The sequence below is a fragment of the Cherax quadricarinatus genome, chromosome 84 (genome assembly GCF_038502225.1).
Source record: "Cherax quadricarinatus isolate ZL_2023a chromosome 84, ASM3850222v1, whole genome shotgun sequence".
In the NCBI taxonomy this organism is placed as follows: Eukaryota; Metazoa; Arthropoda; class Malacostraca; order Decapoda; family Parastacidae; genus Cherax; species Cherax quadricarinatus.
Window position 1 is genome coordinate 7429562 of NC_091375.1, and position 22636 is coordinate 7452197.

Sequence of the window (22636 nt, forward strand, 5' to 3'; positions counted from 1 at the left end):
TACAGTGATATTACACCCTCACACACAACACACCGTATATTACAGTGATATTACACTCTCACACACAACACACCATATATTACAGTGATATTACACCCTCACACACAACACACCATATATTACAGTGATATTACACTCTCACACACAACACACCGTATATTATAGTGATATTACACCCTCACACACAACACACCATATATTACAGTGATATTAAACCCTCACACACAACACACCATATATTACAGTGATATTACACCCTCACACACAACACACCGTATATTACAGTGATATTACACCCTCACACACAACACACCGTATATTACAGTGATATTACACTCTCACACACAACACACCATATATTACAGTGATATTACACTCTCACACACAACACACCGTATATTACAGTGATATTACACTCTCACACACAACACACCGTATATTACAGTGATATTACACCCTCACACACAACACACCATATATTACAGTGATATTACACTCTCACACACAACACACCGTATATTACAGTGATATTACACTCTCACACACAACACACCATATATTACAGTGATATTACACCCTCACACACAACACACCATATATTACAGTGATATTACACGCTCACACACAACACACCATATATTACAGTGATATTACACTCACACACAACACACCATATATTACAGTGATATTATACCCTCACACACAACACACCATATATTACAGTGATATTACACCCTCACACACAACACACCATATATTACAGTGATATTACACTCTCACACACAACACACCGTATATTACAGTGATATTACACCCTCACACACAACACACCATATATTACAGTGATATTACACTCTCACACACAACACACCGTATATTACAGTGATATTACACCCTCACACACAACACACCATATATTACAGTGGTATTACACCCTCACACACAACACACCATATATTACAGTGATATTACACTCTCACACACAACACACCATATATTACAGTGATATTACACTCTCACACACAACACACCGTATATTACAGTGATATTACACTCTCACACACAACACACCGTATATTACAGTGATATTACACTCTCACACACAACACACCGTATATTACAGTGATATTACACTCTCACACACAACACACCATATATTACAGTGATATTACACTCTCACACACAACACACCATATATTACAGTGATATTACACTCTCACACACAACACACCGTATATTACAGTGATATTACACTCTCACACACAACACACCATATATTACAGTGGTATTTTCTTTTTATTTAAGAACACCACTAGCAAGGTTATATATAATAAAAACACAACATTACAAGGGTATGAACAAGAGTGTCCAAAAAAAACATTAAACACTGGAAATTATAAAAATTGTCCAATATAATATTGTGATAAACACAAACACACACAACGACGCACATACACAATCACATATACACAACATGACACAACATCTGGCACATTAATAACAAAAAGGCACAATACCGTGACTGGAACGATACACAAATAACCCGCACATAAAAGAGAGAAGCTTACGACGACGTTTCGGTCCGACTTGGACCATTTACAAAGTTACACAAATTATCAAAGTCGGACCGAAACGTCGTCGTAAGCTTCTCTCTTTTATGTGCGGGTTATTTGTGTATCTGGCACATTACTAGGTATAACTTCCACCTGTCAACACACGCGTATTCAAGACAAACTAAGATCTCAGGTGCCCGACAAAGCTGATACTCAAACATTAATTTAGGCAATTATCACGGGGTCTTAACATAGACATAGGTATTTACAATTCAAAGAAGGAACTGGATAACACCACAAGTCACAAAAATAAAAACATCCAATATAATAAAACAAATCTACGATATAATATTTTACATCTCAAATAAACACAAAAAGGAAAAAAATAATGAAATTAGTTACATGTAATATAATATTACTGAAAAGCACACTATAACACGGCATAAAATATAAACATAAAATAAGAACCAATAACCTTTGCTAGGAAGCATTTTAACTTCTGTTAAATTAGACACATGTGCAACTCTTGGGTATTTTTATTGAGGAAACGTTTCGCCACACAGTGGCTTCATCAGTCCATACAAAGGAGAAACTTGAAGAAGATGAGATAAGATTTCGTTCGGATTTTTAACCCCGGAGGGTTAGCCACCCATGATAACCCAAGAAAGTCAGTGCGTCATCGAGGACTGTCTGACTTATTTCCATTGGGGTCCGCAATCTTGTCCCCCAGGATGCGACCCACACCAGTCGACTAACACCCAGGTACCTATTTGCTGCTAGGTGAACAGGACAACAGGTGTAAGGAAACGTGTCGAATGTTTCCACCCACCGGGAATCGAACCCGGGCCCTCCGTGTGTGAAGCGGGAGCTTTAGCCACTAGGCCACCGTTTCCTCAATAAAGATACCCAAGAGCTACACATGTGTGTAACTTAACAACGTGTCGGTTCTTTGAACCATTCATCTACAATTTTAACTTCTGTACGTACACAGTCTTAACAGTTATAGCGACGTCACCATCATATAGGAGACGTATGTAAACACGGAGATAACAAAACATTCACATAACTATTATACACAATTAGTTACACGATTGATTGAATTGTGTGAATTAACATACCAACCATTAAGTGTACATAAATTATGCCTATGTATGGCCTGGCTGGCAAAGCTCTCGCCTCACACACGGAGGTCCAGGGTTCGATTCCCGGCGGTGTAGAAACAGTTTGACGTGTTTCCTTACACCTGTTGCCCTGTTCACCTAGCAGCAGGTAGGTACCTGGGTGTTAGTCGACTGGTGTGGGTCGCATCCTGGGGGACAACAATGGAAATAAGTTAGTCCTCGATGACGCACTGACTTATCTTAACAGATATGTTATAAAATTTCGGCAGCACAGTGTTGCAATACTTGCAATATGCATTCTGTCCATCATCAGAAGATTTCAACTACAAATATTGTACTTCCCAGTCTTTTTCTGCATTTTCTTCCACTTTTATTATCACTTTTGTACTTAGGTATTTTAAAAGGCTTGAAAAAAATAAATATCTCAGTTCAGAAAATGAAGAAACAAAAAACAAATTATAGGACTGGACCCCGGAACTCTCTCCAGGTAAACTCCAGGTAAACTCAAGGTAAACTCAAGGTAGTATTACAAATACTAATGTGACACAACAAACACCAATCTGGTAAAGGCTGCGCTGTATGACCCATGTAGGTTTAGCGCTTCTTGTTTGATTATAATATGATAATAAAGATCATTCTAATTGAAGAGAGGTTAAATGAAATCAAGATGACGATGTAGGTGGTAGAAGGAAGGTACAGTAATGCTGGAGAAGGGTTGTTGATCCAAGGAATTGGAGCTACCAGCCACTTGGATCAAGCCTCATTGCCACCCATTCACCTGGCGCTGTATGGTCCCTACTAGTTTAGCGCTCCCAACCTTTTTAATAACGTAAATACCCAAGTTCATCCATATGAATAAATTAACCCATAGGATGAACAAATACAGTGAACAGGTTCAACCCTAGGATGAACAAATTCAATGAACAAGTTCAACCATAATATGAATGTTGAAGACAGAGTAAAACAGAAGTTAAATCGAGTTTATAAAATTGTTCACAGTGTCCAGAATGTCTTGCTGCCAATTTTGTCAAGGTCGGGAACCAAAACAATCATAGTACTAGGGGGAGAGAACACAACTTTGGTAAAATAATCTGCCCTTCATGTGAAATACTAGTGGTACAATAATCTCCTCTCATGTAGAGTACTAGTGGTACAATAATCTCTCATGTAGAGTACTAGTGGTACAATAATCTCCTCTCATGTAGAGTACTAGTGGTACAATAATCTCCTCTCATGTAGAGTACTAGTGGTACAATAATCTCCTCTCATGTAGAGTACTAGTGGTACAATAATCTCCTCTCATGTAGAGTACTAGTGGTACAATAATCTCCTCTCATGTAGAGTACTAGTGGTACAATAATCTCCTCTCATGTAGAGTACTAGTGGTACAATAATCTCCTCTCATGTAGAGTACTAGTGGTACAAAAATCTCCTCTCATGTAGAGTACTAGTGGTACAATAATCTCCTCTCATGTAGAGTACTAGTGGTACAATAATCTCCTCTCATGTAGAGTACTAGTGGTACAATAATCTCCTCTCATGTAGAGTACTAGTGGTACAATAATCTCCTCTCATGTAGAGTACTAGTGGTACAATAATCTCCTCTCATGTAGAGTACTAGTGGTACAATAATCTCCTCTCATGTAGAGTACTAGTGGTACAATAATCTCCTCTCATGTAGAGTACTAGTGGTACAATAATCTCCTCTCATGTAGAGTACTAGTGGTACAATAATCTCCTCTCATGTAGAGTACTAGTGGTACAATAATCTCCTCTCATGTAGAGTACTAGTGGTACAATAATCTCCTCTCATGTAGAGTACTAGTGGTACAATAATCTCCTCTCATGTAGAGTACTAGTGGTACAATAATCTCCCCTCGTGTAGAGTACTAGTGGTACAATAATCTCCTCTCATGTAGAGTACTAGTGGTACAATAATCTCCTCTCATGTAGAGTACTAGTGGTACAATAATCTCCTCTCATGTAGAGTACTAGTTGTACAATAATCTCCTCTCATGTAGAGTACTAGTGGTACAATAATCTCCTCTCATGTAGAGTACTAGTGGTACAATAATCTCCTCTCATGTAGAGTACTAGTGGTACAATAATCTCCTCTCATGTAGAGTACTAGTGGTACAATAATCTCCTCTCATGTAGAGTACTAGTGGTACAATAATCTCCTCTCATGTAGAGTACTAGTGGTACAATAATCTCCTCTCATGTAGAGTACTAGTGGTACAATAATCTCCTCTCATGTAGAGTACTAGTGGTACAATAATCTCCCCTCGTGTAGAGTACTAGTGGTACAATAATCTCCTCTCATGTAGAGTACTAGTGGTACAATAATCTCTCATGTAGAGTACTAGTGGTACAATAATCTCCCCTCGTGTAGAGTACTAGTGGTACAATAATCTCCCCTCGTGTAGAGTACTAGTGGTACAATAATCTCCCCTCGTGTAGAGTACTAGTGGTACAATAATCTCCCCTCGTGTAGAGTACTAGTGGTACAATAATCTCCCCTCGTGTAGAGTACTAGTGGTACAATAATCTCCCCTCGTGTAGAGTACTAGTGGTACAATAATCTCCCCTCGTGTAGAGTACTAGTGGTACAATAATCTCCCCTCGTGTAGAGTACTAGTGGTACAATAATCTCCCCTCGTGTAGAGTACTAGTGGTACTATAATCTCCCCTCGTGTAGAGTACTAGTGGTACAATAATCTCCCCTCGTGTAGAGTACTAGTGGTACAATTATCTCCCCTCGTGTAGAGTACTAGTGGTACAATAATCTCCCCTCGTGTAGAGTACTAGTGGTACAATAATCTCCCCTCGTGTAGAGTACTAGTGGTACAATAATCTCCCCTCGCGTAGAGTACTTGTGGTACAATAATCTCCCCTCGTGTAGAGTACTAGTGGTACAATAATCTCCCCTCGTGTAGAGTACTAGTGGTACAATTATCTCCCCTCGTGTAGAGTACTAGTGGTACAATAATCTCTCCTCGTGTAGAGTACTAGTGGTACAATAATCTCCCCTAGTATAGAGTACTAGTGGTCCAATAATCTCCTCTCATGTAGAGTACTAGTGGTACAATAATCTTCCCTCGTGTAGAGTACTAGTGGTACAATAATCTCCCCTCGTGTAGAGTACTAGTGGTACAATAATCTTCCCTCGTGTAGAGTACTAGTGGTACAATAATCTTCCCTCGTGTAGAGTACTAGTGGTACAATAATCTTCCCTCGTGTAGAGTACTAGTGGTACAATAATCTTCCCTCGTGTAGAGTACTAGTGGTACAATAATCTTCCCTCGTGTAGAGTACTAGTGGTACAATAATCTTCCCTCGTGTAGAGTACTAGTGGTACAATAGTAGTGGTGGTGAGAGTGGTGGCCTTGAGAGGTTCCTTGAAGGCGGTGGTGAGGGTCTCTTGATTCAAGGAATGTGATCTAAACCACCTGGGAGTGAACTTATCCTCTCAGGTGGTCCATGACCCCCACGGGTTGAGCGCTCCACCATGAGTAGTACTGATAGTGAGGGGGTAGTAGTGCCAAGGCTGTATAGCCCTTGTGGCTTAGCGCTTCTTTTTGATTACAATAATAATAGTGATGGTAGTGGTGGTGTAGCAGTGCCATCTAGTGGTGGTAGTCAGAGTTAGTCAGGTTATCAGTGATGGTGTTATAGTGAAGGTCAGGACAGTGACCAACCTCAAGGTCACTGAAGGTCAATTGAACTTCAGTGGTCGTACGGGAGAGACGTGTTGATCCTCCTGCCGCCCCGCCGGCTTTACCGGTTCCTCATCCTTTTATTACGCTTAAATAACGTAAGTATTATCTGGTGACGTATTTGTCAGTACAACAGCAGAGTTGGGCTGCAGCTCCTGGTCCCTAATTATTAATATTTTATTAGTCTTAATTTTCTTTGGGGGCTAATGTCTTAGAGGGGGGTGGGGGTGATTGACCTTAGTGGAGGGGTTTTGATGCGAGGAACTGGAGCTGCTCCCCTTCCTCTGATCAAACAATAACTCTCACTAGGCGTTACATAACTCATAATTGTGTATCCAGTTCTGGGCTATTTTTTCCGTTATTGAAAAATAACTTAGTGGAGGTCTCTTGATCCAAGGAATTTGCGCCTTGTGATCCAGATATAGACTTCCATGCAAGCAAATTGTTAGTCATCAGGTTTATGTCAAAGAAATATTAAAAAAAAAGATAGCTTTACATTAATGGGTATATCAGTCAGGCTGGTCAATGTTACTAGTTTATTTTACATGGTAATGTTTACTTATAAATGTATAATGTTCATGGTAATAATGTGAATGTTTTGTTTCAGGTGTGGTAACTGAGGAGTGCTGTGCCTGGCTGTGTGTGCTGCAACATTGACCAGTCTGAGGGGTGGAGACAACCACACTAGTAAATGATCTGACCCATAAGTTAGTGTTATATGGAGATGCAGCACTTGGAGACGTCGTTAGAGGTGGGCAGGGCCCACTTGTAAGGTATTTCCAGGTTATAAGTTCACTTAAGTTTGGTTACTGAAGCAGATAGTAATTATATTAGGTGGGAGGACGGTGGGGGGAGTATAGGAAACATTGTAAGAAGTTGATATCAAAAGTAGCTTAGTGGGAAGTATTAGGTTATCTCAAGACCAGAGATGAAATCTCTGGCCAGGAAATAATGAGGAATGTATTCTAAACGTTACCTTGAATGGGGTGGAAATAAAAATTGGAGAAATGGGTTGTAAAGCTTAGAATTGAAGACTGATTAGATTTTAGGAACTTTTAGTTAATGTAATGTAATATATTATGTAATCTATACCCATCCTGCAAGATTGTAGGAAGCAGAGATGAAATGTGTAAGTGATATATCATAGTTCAGTTGGTAGTGGCGTCAACTGAAGCGAAATTCGATCCGGGGCACAAGTGGGCATGTTCCTTATATCCATTGGCACTTCACATAAGAAAGGAGGAACACTGCAGCAGGTCTACTGGCCGTGAGAAGGTCTACTGGTAGGGGTCGCATCCTGGGGGAGTATAAATACCCAAATAAAAATTTCATAGGTGTCATCTTGATTGTGTGTTAATCTACCGGGTTGATAATTATACTGAGATAGTTTAGTGTGGTGAAGGTAATGGTAGAAGTCTTGATGCCGGGTGTAAGGAAAGCCTATTAAATCAGGCATATCCATTGTTAAGACAAGGAGCACTGATGCAGGCCTGTTGGCCCATATTAGGCAGGTCCAACTCTCAACCACTCATTTGTCTAACCTATTTTTAAAACTACACAGCCAAAGTTTTAGCTTCACATGACGGGATGAATTTTCCTTCGGCAGGATATATTATAGCCGGAAAAAAATCAATAACAATTCCTCAGAAATGTGGAATTAACTACATATATCTATTTCTAGTAGTGTTGTAGAGGGCCTGACCAAGTAATTTTATGCTTTGAAGTCCCAAAAATATTTTCAGTAGTATAGCCTTGTGGGTTTAGCGCTTATGACTCCAGTCTGTATTGGAGAGTCTTGGGAAGGAAGGGGGGGGGGCATTTGTTTTGAAATTGGGTTATACAGTGTATATTTAGAGACTTTGTGGACCCCTTAATGTTTCCTAGACCCCCTTGATCTTATCTAGAACCCCTTGATCTTACCTAGACCCCTTTGATCACACCTAGAGCCCCTTGATCTTACCTAGACCCCCTTGATCTTACCTAGACCCCCTTGATCACACCTAGACCCCCTTGATCACACTTAGACCCCCTTGATCACACCTAGACCCCCATGATCACACCTAGACCCCCATGATCACACCTAGACCCCCATGATCACACCTAGACCCCTTGATCATACCTAGACCCCTTGATCTTACCTAGACCCCCTTGATCTTACCTAGACCCCCTTGATCTTTCCCAGGCCCCCTTGATCTTTCCCAGACCCCCTTGAACTTACCTAGACCCCCCTTGATCTCACTTAGAACCCCTTGATCTTACCTTTACCTCCCTTCCTCCCCCCGTGTGCCGCCACTGCTCTGCAAATTAGTAAGGCCTATACCTGGAGTATGCTGCATAGGTGTGGTGTATAAATATAACACTTTGTAGGTCTACAATTATTTAGTTTCTATCAAAATAACTTACAGGATTAGGTGGTGTTAAGTATGATAGGTAAGGTATAAAACTGGAGAATCTGCTATATGCATTATGAATGCATATAGCAGGGGAGAGTAATCTCCCCTGAAGGCATAGATTACGTAGAACTGTGGGCCTTGGAACCCACCAACGACCTTCAGTAGCTGTCTGCAATCTGTTATTGCACGTGGTTTCCGTGGGGATGTTGGTGGGTTCCGGGCTTTGGGTAGTGGTTGTGGTGGGTGTTCTACGTTTTTTATGCCTTTGGCCAAACTGTGCAAAGTTAAATATTGATTCATTGAGTTTACACAATTTAATTATTTTGGAAAATTTAAGCGGCGTTCAGGTTTATATTCATAGGAATGTATTAGCGTTCAGAATTGCAGTTGGTTTGATAGTTTGTAAGTAGTGAAGTCTAACACTTCTGGCAGCAGACGTTAATGGTGAAAATAATGAAAACCTCTGTGATCTGAAGTGAAGTGTTAGTCGGCAGAAAGGATTCACTAATATCAGATTCTGATGAGTACAGTTAAGGGGTTGATTTAGCTTGGTATTAGTGAGAATAGGATTATTAACCCAGCTGGGTTAGAAACCCGTAAAAATAGAGGTAGTGTGTGGGGGCTTGATTGTATTGGTCCTCAGGTTGTGTCTAGGATGCCAGCCATAACTGACAGGTAAGGTAGGTTATGAATTCAAGCTAGCATAGTAGTGTGTGTTAGGAAACTGGTATACGGCAGAGCTTCAAATGGTTAGATCCCCCATAGTGTTGGTGGTTGGCCTAGTGTGTTATGAGGTACCTTTCCCTTCCTTGGATCAGATCTGATTGCTTAACATTCCCCAAGATGTGTATAACTCCTATGGATAATAGATATATCTGGTTATGGGAAATTTTTTGACCCGAAGTGCACGTATGTACAATGCTTGAAGGGGAGGGGAAAGAGCGGTAAACTATCGGGGGACAGGTCGATGAAAGTCAGTTAGGTTTGATTCAAAGGAGATTAGTGCAAGGTGACTTGATATCAAGATAGTTTTTTTTTCCCAGTTAGATGCCTATATTTATAAAAGGGATGTTTGGAGTAGGTTTGGCTAGGTTGTGATGTATGTTACGGGGTTTACCCTCCAACTTGTTTAACTACCGCAGAATCCTCTTGTCGCCAGTGTTCTGTTTTGTCAAGAGGTAATCATAGCTTGTGTTAGATGTGCACGAGGACGTGTTTGCAGTGAAGACAGTGTTGTACACGACTGTCCAGTGTCGCAACACTTTGCATAGCTTCCTGACAATACAAACCCAAGGTCATGAAATTTAAAAATGTATCCTACCTCAAACTACTATTAATAGCAGTATTGAGGCTATCCGCCTCTTTATTAATATTGTTAGTAGGATTGGGGTAAGTATATATTTTTTTTTTCCCCCGAGCTTAGAGCTCTCGAAGTGTATGAATGTTGTCCTGCTGACAAATACAGCAGTTGAGGCTTGTCTCAACTTTATTTCCTTTTTTGTATTTTTGTGTTCCTTGAACATTTGTTTGCTATGATAAAGAAAAAATATTTATTACATTTTAATTAAAGATCTGAAGTTCATTGTAGGGTGAAAATATTCCCAATGTTGTGGGCAGCTGCTGTGTGGTGAAGGCCGCGTTGTGGGCAGCTGCTGTGTGGTGAAGGCCGCGTTGTGGGCAGCTGCTGTGTGGTGAAGGCCGCGTTGTGGGCAGCTGCTGTGTGGTGAAGGCCGCGTTGTGGGCAGCTGCTGTGTGGTGAAGGCCGCGTTGTGGGCAGCTGCTGTGTGGTGAAGGCCGCGTTGTGGGCAGCTGCTGTGTGGTGAAGGCCGCGTTGTGGGCAGCTGCTGTGTGGTGAAGGCCGCGTTGTGGGCAGCTGCTGTGTGGTGAAGGCCGCGTTGTGGGCAGCTGCTGTGTGGTGAAGGCCGCGTTGTGGGCAGCTGCTGTGTGGTGAAGGCCGCGTTGTGGGCAGCTGCTGTGTGGTGAAGGCCGCGTTGTGGGCAGCTGCAAGTCTTCAGAAATGTCATCACCAGCAGCAATATGCCAAAACAATGTCTGCAAAGATAAAAGTGTGGACATTACTAGATTATACATGAACTGCACTGCAGTAAGCCATACTTTGAAGTTTTACTATGTATTTAGAATGCTGTATTTAGCTAAAATATTTTCGAAGCTGATCTGTCAAAAATTACCATGAAATTGGAGTAATCCAAGTTTTTTGAATTACCACAGGTTGATGGAACTGGAGGTGTTGATGGTGTGGTGGATGGCAGAAGAGTGACTAGTGGCGCCACTATTCTTGACCTCCATGGCTAAATGGCGCCACTGACCTGGAGGAGGGATGATGACGTCAGTGGTTGTGGAGATAGGGAAGGTCGTTAGGGGAAGGGTCTGGGGTTGGGGGGTGAGTAGTTAGTTGTTACTAGTGGAAGGGTAATGGGTAGGGGGGAGGGAGGGTTGTCACTTGGTAATTATTAAGGTACTAACAGTCTTGTTACTGTGTGTTAACATGGCTTGAACCTTGATACTTGAAACGCCCTGGACACTAGCCCAAAAGACACTCGTTTGCCACATTGTTCATTAGAATTACGAATATATCCATGGACTCGTCACCTTGATGTTGGGCTTAAGTATTTGACATCTCTTGTGGGTTTAGTATTTAGTTTTGATCAGGGCCGGATTTAGACCTTGAGGGGCCCGGGACACTAGGTTTGGGGGGCCCTCAACATGGAAATTAATTGAATTTCAAATAAGAAATGAACTTAAATGAATGATAAACAGCAGTTTTCCAAACAAAAAAAAACATTAGGTTTCGAAGAAGACGTCTGATTTTATCGACTTTAAGAATATAATTTTCAGTTTATAATATATTCCATCTACACTCTATAACAATTACTGATGTGTATTTATTTATATCTTCGGTGTCACACTTTCAGTATCTATATGGTGGCAGTTGACCAAAAGGACACATGCTTTTCACTGGCAGGAAACCACATGGCTGTGTCTGAATCACATGGTGGGACTTCACGGTCCATGTCTACACAAATATCTGTAGGATGTGGTTGTGGTGATTCATCACCTTTACTATCTTGATTTGGTATATTCTGTTTATTTTCTGCAGATGTACTTGGGAATGCTGGTGGGTCCTCAGAAGAAATATCTGGTAGTGGTACCGGTGAAATTTGACCCCTGATCGGATTGTACTTCCCGGGTTATACCTACTTGGGCAGACACGGATTAACCTTCGACTGCCATGAACTCCCATCCTCCGTTTATATCGTGGGTCATCGCCTAAATGTCCGTATAGTAGTCCCTACTCCCCAACAATGTCGAAAATGCTGGTGCTTTGGACACCCCGCTAAATACTGCTGGTCTGTGGTACCGCAGATCATGCCGATACATCTTGCAGTCTTCCCCCATCTTGTCAATTGCAATGAATCTCGTCCTTCTTTTTCCCGCCGTTGTCAAGTCTATCGCAATGAACGAGAAAGTGAAGGCCTTACGCTATGGCTGTCTCTCAGCTCCGCCTTCAGGGAATCATCTTCGTATCCCTTATTCGCGGGCAGCTAAGAGGCCTCCAACCTTGGCAGTGTCCCCCACTACCAGCTCCTCCAGTGAAGTGTCTTCCGGGGTCACCCCCATCTCTAATTCATTTGTGGTTTTACCTTCTGAAACCCCCACCTCCCTACCATTTCCCACCTCTACTCCTTGCTCGCTAGTTTCTCAGTCTACAAGGCCTCGCATGCCTGCGAAGTTAAACCTGTCTCAAGCCCAAGTCTCTTCACAATCCTCCGGTGCTTACAATTCCCCAACAGTTTTCCTTTCCGGCCTCAGTGCCTGGTTCTCACCCCATTTCTAATTCACACGATAATGAGAACCTTCAAAACTAGGGATGCCAAGCCCATGATGATTCTCTTCAAATAGTTTATCTCTAGGCTGGAATACTGCTATATACTGTCTCCTTCAAGGCAAGTGAAATTGCTGACCTGGAGAGTGTACAAAAAGAACTTTCATGGCACACACAAATATGATAAAGCACCTAAATTATAAGGAACGGTTGAAGTCCCTTGATTTGTATTCTCTGGAACTCAGACGAGAGATACATGATAATATAAATTTGGAAAATCCTTGTGGAAAATACTGTATATATTCCAGAAATACAGTAGTTATATGTAAATAGGTGGCCATACTGTATTTAATAAAAACTGTTATAAAAAATGGGAAGCTGCGCCTGCGCAGAAGAGACTCGCCATGTTTGAACAAGTCAACAAAAACGTTAGTGAATAATGGGAAGAATTTTTCGTGCTCTAGAGGTAAAATTAGGCTAACACCTCTCAAATAGGAGCCGAAATTGTTGGATGTGCATTCCTGCATAACTTTAAATATCAGGCAACTGGACAAGACAACTCCAGGAACCTCAGATAAGTTTGTTATGTTGTAACTCTGGCCAGTGTTATTTTCATGTATAGACAGTGAGGTTTTCTGAGTATGATACACCTTGATCTCCAGTCAAATTGGTGAGTGATTTTAAGATATTCTCCTTCTGTTATGTAAATGTGTATATATATAATTCTTTATTAAATTTAATATACAGTCCACCAAATTTTATTTACCAGAATTCTTGTTGATACATATTTCATTTGTAATTAATAGGTCCAGAGCAACTTGTGGAGATGACAGTGGTAGGTATCGAAGGGGGACATTTTTTGCGACCTAGGTGTCCCAAATTCCTACTTGTCAATGTAACTTTGATAAATAATAATCTTCTTTATCATTTACTCTTATGTACATAATGAGTTACATTCAGATAAATGCAATTTTCCACAATCCTAGAAAGATTAGTACCAAACTTGCACACGAAAATCACTCAATCTGAAAGATTTGGCAGATGTAACATTTCCCCAATAAAAAGTTAAGGCGCCACGAATACACTGAGAACACACAGTAAGTGTCAGGGGTCCATGACTGTTCAACTGCCTCCCACCAAACATAAAAGTGATTACCAATAGACCCTTGGCTGTCTTCAAGAAGGCGCTGGTCAGTACCTGACCAGCTGGCCTGTGGTTCGTACGTCAGTTTGTGGGCTGCCAGCAGTAACAGCCTGACTGATCAGACCCTGATGCACCACGAGGCCTGGTCTCAGACCGGGCCGCGGAGGCGTTGGCCCCCGAAACCCTCTCCCGATATACTCCAGGTAAGGCACAGTACTCGCCCCCAAATTTACATGACAGTGTCCTCCATTGAAGACACTGAAAGACTTCAAGGGGACATCACCCAAAAACTTTAAATGGACCGCAGAAAACATTATGAAGTTCAATGATGAGAAATTTCAATTACTCCGATATGGAAAATGTGAAAAAATTAAAACTATATCGGAGTGCAAAACAAATTCCAACCACACAATAGAGCGAAAAGCTAATGTAAAGGACCTGGGAGTGATATTGGCAGAGGATCTCACTTTCAAAGACCACAACAGTGTATCAGTCACATCTGCTAGAAAAAATGACAGGATGAATAATGAGAACCTTTAAAACCAGGGATGCCAAGCCCATGATGACACTCTTCAGGTCGCCTGTTCTATCTAGGCTGGAATATTATTGCACACTAACAGCCCCTTTCAAGGCAGGTGAAATTGCTGACCTAGAAAATGTACAGAGATTCTTCACGGCACACACAACTGCGATGAAACACCTAAGTTAATGGGAACGGTTGAAGTTCCTCAACCTGTACTCCCTGGAATGCAGGCGGGAGAGATGCAAAGATGGAAAATCCTAGAGGGATTAGAACCAAATTTGCACACGAAAATCACCCCCTATGAAAGCAAGAGACTAGGCAAGCGATGCAACATTCCCCCAATGAAAAACAATAAGTGTCAGGGGCCCAATACTGTTCAACAGCCTCCCATCATACATAAGGGAGATTACCAACAGATCCCTGGGTGTCTTCAAGAACTCACTTGATGTGCACCTGAAGTCAGTACCTGATCAGCCGGGCTGTGGTTCGTACGTCGGTTTACGTGCCGCCAACAGTAACAGCCTGGTTGATCAGGCCCTAATCCACCATGAGGCCTGGTCAGACAGGGCCGCGGGGGCGTTGACCCCCGAAGCCCTCTCCCGGTATAATGGAATACTGAATTTGAAAGACGAAATAAACGAATGGATGGCTGTTGGGAAGTGGAGAGACGCTGGGTTAACAACCAAGGAAGAAATTGTAAGTCATAAAACGAACACTCGACCATCACAGAGAAATTAATGAAAGGTTCTCTCGTTTGCACGAGACTGACGCCAAGTTTGGGGTCCTTCTTGATGTGAGGGGCCCCTCAAGGGAGGTTCCTTGACGATGGTGAAGGGCTCTTGATCTAGGGAATTGGATTTGTTCTCCGGTTCCCTGAATTGAGTCTGAATACCTTCCATCCCCCTCCCACAGGCGCTGTATAATCCTACGGGTTTAGCGCTCCCCATGATTATAATCATTATTATTGATATGAATAACTGTTACTGTGCCGACAGTAATGACCTAAAGAAATGCGAAAATTTGGGCGAATTGTACAGCTGTGATATTGATGGACAGCAGCTATATGAGGAAATTTTGGATTGCAAAATGTTGCCATCATTACGGGCCAACATAAAAATATCAAGACCTGAAGAACTTCTCATATTTATCGTTCAGTAAGGAGATGACAGTGTCTTCCCCAGTCTTCACACTGATATACAGATAATAACTAACCATCGCAGTTTACATCGCTTGCTTTGAGAGATTATTCAGAAAGTTAAAACATAACTTTGTATTTCAGTCTCCATGAGTCAAGGCAGACTTTGATCTTGCTTTGCTGAGTGTAGAAAGAAAAAGTGAAAAAAAAAGTGAATTTGAGCACATCATAGACCAATTTGCATCAGTGAAAGCAAGGAAGGCACAGTTGCAATTTTCATGAAGTGCCATAATTTGTTAATTAAAAGAATAATGAACTTAATGTAGTTTTAAGCTTATTTTATGGTAAAGTTATCTAAAAGACGGGTGTCAGATGTTGGGACAGGGGGCGCAATATCAGTGCTTGCCTTGAGCCTTATTTTCCGTACATACACCCCCGGGAGAGTAAGGCAGGATTAATTTTGATGATGGTGGGGTGCTTAATTAGTTTTAAAGCCTGTTGATGACACTAGGCGTCATTAATACCAGGTTAGCTGTGCTAGCAAGAGACAATGGCTGTTTTAATTTCTAAAATATATTGATTAAGGTGATAGTTTGAGTATATATAGAGTGAGGTTAATGGAGGTGTGGGTTTATATAAGATGTGGATGTATATATGGTGTGAGTGTATATGTGGTGTGAGTATATATGGTGTGAGTATATATGGTGTGGTGGGGGGAGAGGTCGTGCGTCTGGCAGACTAGTGAGGCACTTGTTGATCCCTGTGTTGTGTGATGGCGGCCATCAGCCCTAGGTCCCCGACCTATTTAGGGCTACACCAGCCCTCTGCACCCCTTAACACACCTCCTACACCCTTAACCCGTTAGTGACACACCCGCCCTCTATACCTACCCTCTCGCAGCTATCCAGGGTGGGTTTAACGGGAGATAACAGGAGAGGAAGAGTGTTGGGAGCCGGCCAGGATGACTTCCATGTTGATAGAAGGTAAGAAACAGCTTCTCTCTCTCTCTCGCCTTCCATTGCTTCGCTTCACTTTACACTGCACTCACTGTTTTATCCTTTATCACTGCCTCACCCAGTAACTCAGGTCACTGCACTCGAGTAGGTACATAACTATTCCTTCAGCAGTGTATATGAATACTTAACATAGTGTACTTCCTGCTGTCTGTACTGACACTAGCAGTGTATACTGAAATTAGCAGTGTATACTGTCACTAGCAGTGTATACTGTCACTAGCAGTGTATATTGAGTATACTGATTCTTGCAGTGTATATTGATACAGCGTATACTGACAGTAGTAGTGTATACTGACACCAGCAGTGTATACTGACACAGTGTATACCTGGAGAGGGTTTCGGGGTCAACGCCCCCGCGGCCCTGTCTGTGACCAGGCCTCGTGCTAGATCAGGGCCTGATCAACCAGGCTGTTACTGCTGACCGCGCACAAACTGACGTACGAACCATAGTCCGGCTGGTCAGGCACTGACTTTAGGCCTGTCCAGCGCCTTCTTGAAGACAGACAGACATAGGTCTGTTGGTAACCCCCCTTGTGTGTGCTAGGATGCAGCTGAATAGTCTTGGGTCCCTGACATTTATTGTGTTCTCTTAGCGGGCTCGTGGCGCCCCTGCTTTTCATTAGGGAGGATGTTGAACTGTCTACCGAGTCTTTTACTTTAGTAGGGAGTGATTTTCGTGTGCAAATTTGGTACTAATCCCTCTGGAAATTTCCAGGTGTGTATCACGTATCTTTCTCGCCTGCGTTCCAGGGAATACAAGTTAATGAACTTCAACCATTCCCAGTAATTTAGATGTTTTATCGTACGTGTGCCGTGAAGGTTCTCTCTACATTCTCCAGGTCAGCACTTTCACCTGCCTTGAAAGGCACCATTAGTGTACAGCTATATTCCAGTCTAGAGAGAACAAGCGATTTGAAGTCATCGTGGGCTTGGCGTTCCTAATTTTTTAGGTTCTCATTATCCATCCTATCATTTTCCTAGCAGATGTGGTAGATACATTGTTGTGGTCTTTGAAAGTGAGATTCTCTGACATTATCACCACTAGATCCTTCACATTAGTGCACACACCAGCAGTGGATACACAGAAAGCAGTAGTCCCTATACACAGTACCAGCACATAAACACAGTACCAGTACATACCTCAAGTATACCTGGAGAGAGTTTCGGGGGCCAGTGCCCCCTCGGCCCGGTCTGTGACCAGGCCTCGCGGTGGATCAGGGCCTGATCAACCAGGATGTTACTGCTGGCCGCACGCAAACTGACGTACAAACTAAGTCCGGCTGGTCAGGTACTGATTTTAGGTGCCTGTCCAGCGCCTTCTTGAAGATATCCAGGTGTCTATTGGTATCCCCCGTTATGTATGCTGGGAGGCAGTTGAACAGTCTTGGGGCCCCTGACACTTATTGTGTTGTCTCTTAGCGTACTCCTGGCGCCCCTGCTTTTCATTGGGGGGATGTTGCACCGCCTGCCGAGTCGTTTGCTTTCGTAGGAGTATACCTGAAGAGGGAGTGATTTTCGTGTGCAAATTTGGTATTAATCCCTCGAAGGACTGGTGTTTATGCACCAGTACATAAACACAGTACCAGTACATATACACACAGCAGTAGTGTTTATACACTAACTTCACCTATCATTACATGGGTGCCTAGTCCCTGGACACATTGTGGCTCAAGTACGGTACCCCTTGGCCTGGAGGCAAAAGCTCTCGTTTCACACGGTGAGGGTCTGGGTTCGATTCCCGGCGAAAGGGTAGAAACATCGGACGTGTTTCCTTACACTGGTTGTCTGTGTTCACCCATCAGTAAAATGGGTACCTGGGAGTTAATCAACTGGTGTGGGTCGCATCCTGCGACAAAACTGACCTAATTTGCCCGAAATGCTCAGTATGTCATTAACGTCAGCTATGGCCTGTATACCTTGTACATGTACTTGTAGTAAATAAAGATATTTTATTATTAAGTAAACATGGCAGTACACTTCGTATTGAAATTTGGGTGGTAAACACCAGAGAGTTCAACACTTCCTGTACAGTGTACACTGACGGCAGCAAGGAGCCTTCAAGCTGAAGTAATTTGCCAAGTCTTCCAGTGAGCCACTGATAATGTAATGTTCAATGAGGACAGATTTCAGTTAATACGCTGTGGAAAAGATATGAAATTCAAACTGGAAAAGCGTACAAAACTTGATAAATTCAATAAAGCGGAATTTGAGTGAGATATACCAAGTCAGTGTTGTGTAGTCTGGTATATTGCTACATACTGACGGAGCTAAATCCTACGGGTTTAGCGCTTCCCCCTTGATTATAATAATACTGACGGACTCCTTCAAGGCAGACGAAATGCACTCCTCTCGTAATTTAATCATAATTTAATCAGGCGAGAAAGATGCATCATAATCTATACCTGGAAAATTCTGAAGACTACCCAAACCTGAATGCTGAAATCACTTCACATGAAAATAAAGAGGCTTGGCAGATAGTACAAAATACCTCAAAATAAATGCAGGGGGCGCGATGAGTACAGTGAGATTAGTATCAAGGGACCAAGACTTTTCAACAGCCTCCCTTCCCACATAGTGAGAATTAACGGATCCGTTTCCCAGGCTGTCTTCAACAGCAAACTTTGTTAATCTTGTCGCTTCCTGATCAATAGGACAGTAGTGTTTACCGTGATGTACTTGCAGCAGGCACTGACAGCCTGGTCAGTCAGGTCAGCAGGCACTAACAGCCTGGTCAATCAAGTCAGCAACCTGGAGGTGTGTTCTAGGACTGGGCCGCGGGGACACTGAGCCCTAGAACTGTCTACAGGCAATCTCCCCTCAAGGGAGGTTCCTTGGCGCTGGTGAGGGGCTCTTGATCCAGGGAATTGGATCTGTGCTCCGGTTCCCTGAATTGAGTCTGAATACTTTCCATCCCACCCACATGCGCTGTATAATCCTACGGGTTTAGCGCTCCCCCATGATTATGCTTATGCTTACAGGCAATCTACAGACTCTTGATTCAAAAAACTGGGGCTACCCTCCTCTTCCTTGGATCAAACCTGATTATCTCTCGTCCCCAGGCGTTGAATATCACATGTTGAGCACTTGTCTATGAATACAGCAATATTAATAATAAATTAATAATTTATCATTAATGATACATCAAATATAGGATTTATGAAGGAATAAGATTCAAGTGTTGTATCATTATTATTTAGAAAAAATGCGCTAGACCTGTATGGGTGATGCAAGAGTCAAAGATCAAGGGCACTTATTACCAGTGATGTAACAAGTAAGTAATTTGTTGACAACCATTGTTGTGTGTTAGTATGTGTACTGTAAGTACTCTGTGTACACTACACTGGGTACTGTATGTACAGTGTGGGTACTGGTTTAGAAAGACACGTAAGCAAACACTATAACATATTTATTAGAAAACGTTTCGGTCCTGGGACCTTGATCACTTAGTGATCAAGGTCCCAGGACCGAAACGTTTTCTAATAAATATGTTATAGTGTTTGCTTACGTGTCTTTCTAAACCAACTTGTCGGTATTTACCACGGTTTATACCAGTGTGGGTACTGTATGTACTATGTGTACACTGCACTGTATGTACACTGGGTAATGTATGTACAATGTACACTACACTGTACTATGTGTACACTGGACACTATGGGTACTGTACACTACTGTGGACACTATACTGTACTGTGTACAATGTGTGGGTATTGTACACTGAACTGTGGACACTGTACTGTGTATTGTGTACACTGTGGGTGCTGTACACTGTACTGTGGACACTACTGTGAGTACACTGTACTGTGTACACTGTGGACTCTAGACTGTATGGACTATATGTGCACACTATTGTGTGTACACTGTATACAATGAATACAGTGAGTGTACTGAGTGAACGCAGTACACAGTGATTGTACACGATATACAGTGTTACACACGGTATACAGTGTCTACACAGTGTACACTAAGTGTACATGTTCAGTGAGTGTAGAGGCTCAGGAGGAGTACATGTAGTATGTACATGTTCAGTACAAGTACCTGGTCATCTGGTTCTCACTCCGTGAGATAAAGGGAGGGTGAGAAAGTCGTACTCTCAGGGTAAGAGGGTTGTACTCTGAGAGGGTGAGGGGGTCGTCCTCTCAGTGGGGGGTGAGAGGGTTTTCCAGAGTGACCTCCCATACCTGGGTAGTGACTATGGTAAACTTCTATGGGAGTAAGTTGCTAAGGCATCTAGGTACGACAGTGTAGTATGAATGGGAGATTTTTGGGAGTCTAGCGTCTTAGAAACTTTCTGGCGATAAAGCTAGCTGGAAATAATCCTCTTGACTTTCTTCTAGCAAACAGGAAACTTCGATAAACAGTCTTTAGGTTAATGAAGAGTTTGTAGGAAAGGATCACAATGTCGGATGGCGTTACCTTAGTAAGTACAATAAAAAAAGATGAATGGGGTATTCGAACCGTTGTTCCAAGAGTATCAGGTCACTCCCCAAACACTCTAACAACTGTTTATTCATTTACAGTCGTTTATTACGACTCAGTTTAAGTTCAGAGATAAAGTTAAGACCCCTGATTTTCGTGCTGCAAACTATGTGGAGTTAAGTGATTCAGTAATGATTGTGCATGGTACACTGAGGTCCGGAGGTCGATCCCCGGTACGGCTGGTAAATATTAAGACGTGTTTTCTTAAGACACCTGCTGTCCATATTCACACAGTAAAACAGGTACCTGGGTGTTAGTTGAGAGGTGTGGGTCGCATCCTGAGACAAAATTAACCTAATTGACCCGAAATACTTTGCATAACAAGCGGCTTTGTATATAGTAGTATTGACACCTTGTACATGTACTTGTCGACATAAAGATAGTATTATATTTAGAGGAACACATTGCGGGCAACAACACACTAGTGTACAGTTTAGGATATTCATTAGTGTCCCGTAGCTGGATCGCTAGCGCACTCACTCACACCCTGAGGTCCGGAGTTCAAATCCCCGGTACGGCTGCAAAACATTAGGACGTGTTTCCAGAAGACACTTGCTGTCCATGTTCACCCATCAGTATAAAATGGGTACCTGGGTGTTAGTGGACTGGTGTGGGTCGCATCCTGGGACAAAACTGACCTAATTTGCGGGAAATGCTCAGCATAACAAGCGTCGTTCTATATTGTATTATATCATTGATGTCAGCTATGGTCTGTATACCTTGTACGTGTAGAAATAAAGATATTATTATAGTAACTTTTCTCTTCGAGTCTTTTTATCAGTACTAATGATGAAGTTACTCGTGGTGATAAATTGTCTTTAATGGTGGACTATTGTGACCTTACTGGGGGTTACCAGGAGGCTAACCTGAGGGATGGTGGACTGGTGTGACCTTACTGGGGGTTACCAGGAGGCTAACCTGAGGGATGGTGGACTGGTGTGACCTTACTGGGGGTTACCAGGAGGCTAACCTGAGGGATGGTGGACTGGTGTGACCTTACTGGGGGTTACCAGGAGGCTAACCTGAGGGATGGTGGACTGGTGTGACCTTACTGGGGGTTACCAGGAGGCTAACCTGAGGGATGGACTGGTGTGACCTTACTGGGGGTTACCAGGAGGGAGACCTGAGGGATGGTGGACTGGTGTGACCTTACTGGGGGTTACCAGGAGGCTAACCTGAGGGATGGACTGGTGTGACCTTACTGGGGGTTACCAGGAGGCTAACCTGAGGGATGGACTGGTGTGACCTTACTGGGGGTTACCAGGAGGGAGACCTGAGGGATGGTGGACTGGTGTGACCTTACTGGGGGTTACCAGGAGGCTAACCTGAGGGATGGACTGGTGTGACCTTACTGGGGGTTACCAGGAGGCTAACCTGAGGGATGGACTGGTGTGACCTTACTGGGGGTTACCAGGAGGGAGACCTGAGGGATGGTGGACTGGTGTGACCTTACTGGGGGTTACCAGGAGGCTAACCTGAGGGATGGTGGACTGGTGTGACCTTACTGGGGGTTACCAGGAGGCTAACCTGAGGGATGGTGGACTGGTGTGACCTTACTGGGGGTTACCAGGAGGCTAACCTGAGGGACTGGTGTGACCTTACTGGGGGTTACCAGGAGGCTAACCTGAGGGATGGACTGGTGTGACCTTACTGGGGGTTACCAGGAGGCTAACCTGAGGGATGGTGGACTGGTGTGACCTTACTGGAGGTTACCA

At 42.8% G+C, this 22636-nt stretch overlaps 1 protein-coding gene and 1 long non-coding RNA gene across 2 annotated transcripts in view; both read left to right on the plus strand.

Moving 5' to 3' along the window:
* The first annotated feature begins 6409 nt into the window (after positions 1-6409).
* Positions 6410-11187, plus strand: LOC138855173 (uncharacterized). Its single transcript, XR_011394358.1, has 4 exons — positions 6410-6488; positions 6998-7163; positions 10401-10887; positions 11013-11187. It is a non-coding gene; the product is annotated as an uncharacterized lncRNA (long non-coding RNA).
* A 4996-nt stretch (positions 11188-16183) lies between these two features.
* The window catches only part of LOC128704445 (regulator of G-protein signaling 9-binding protein), a 73819-nt gene continuing 67366 nt past the window's right edge, over positions 16184-22636 (plus strand). Inside the window, exon 1 of the mRNA XM_070102983.1 lies at positions 16184-16412. The gene's annotated coding sequence lies outside the window, so the exon portion shown is untranslated. The remainder of the gene's footprint in view (positions 16413-22636) is intronic.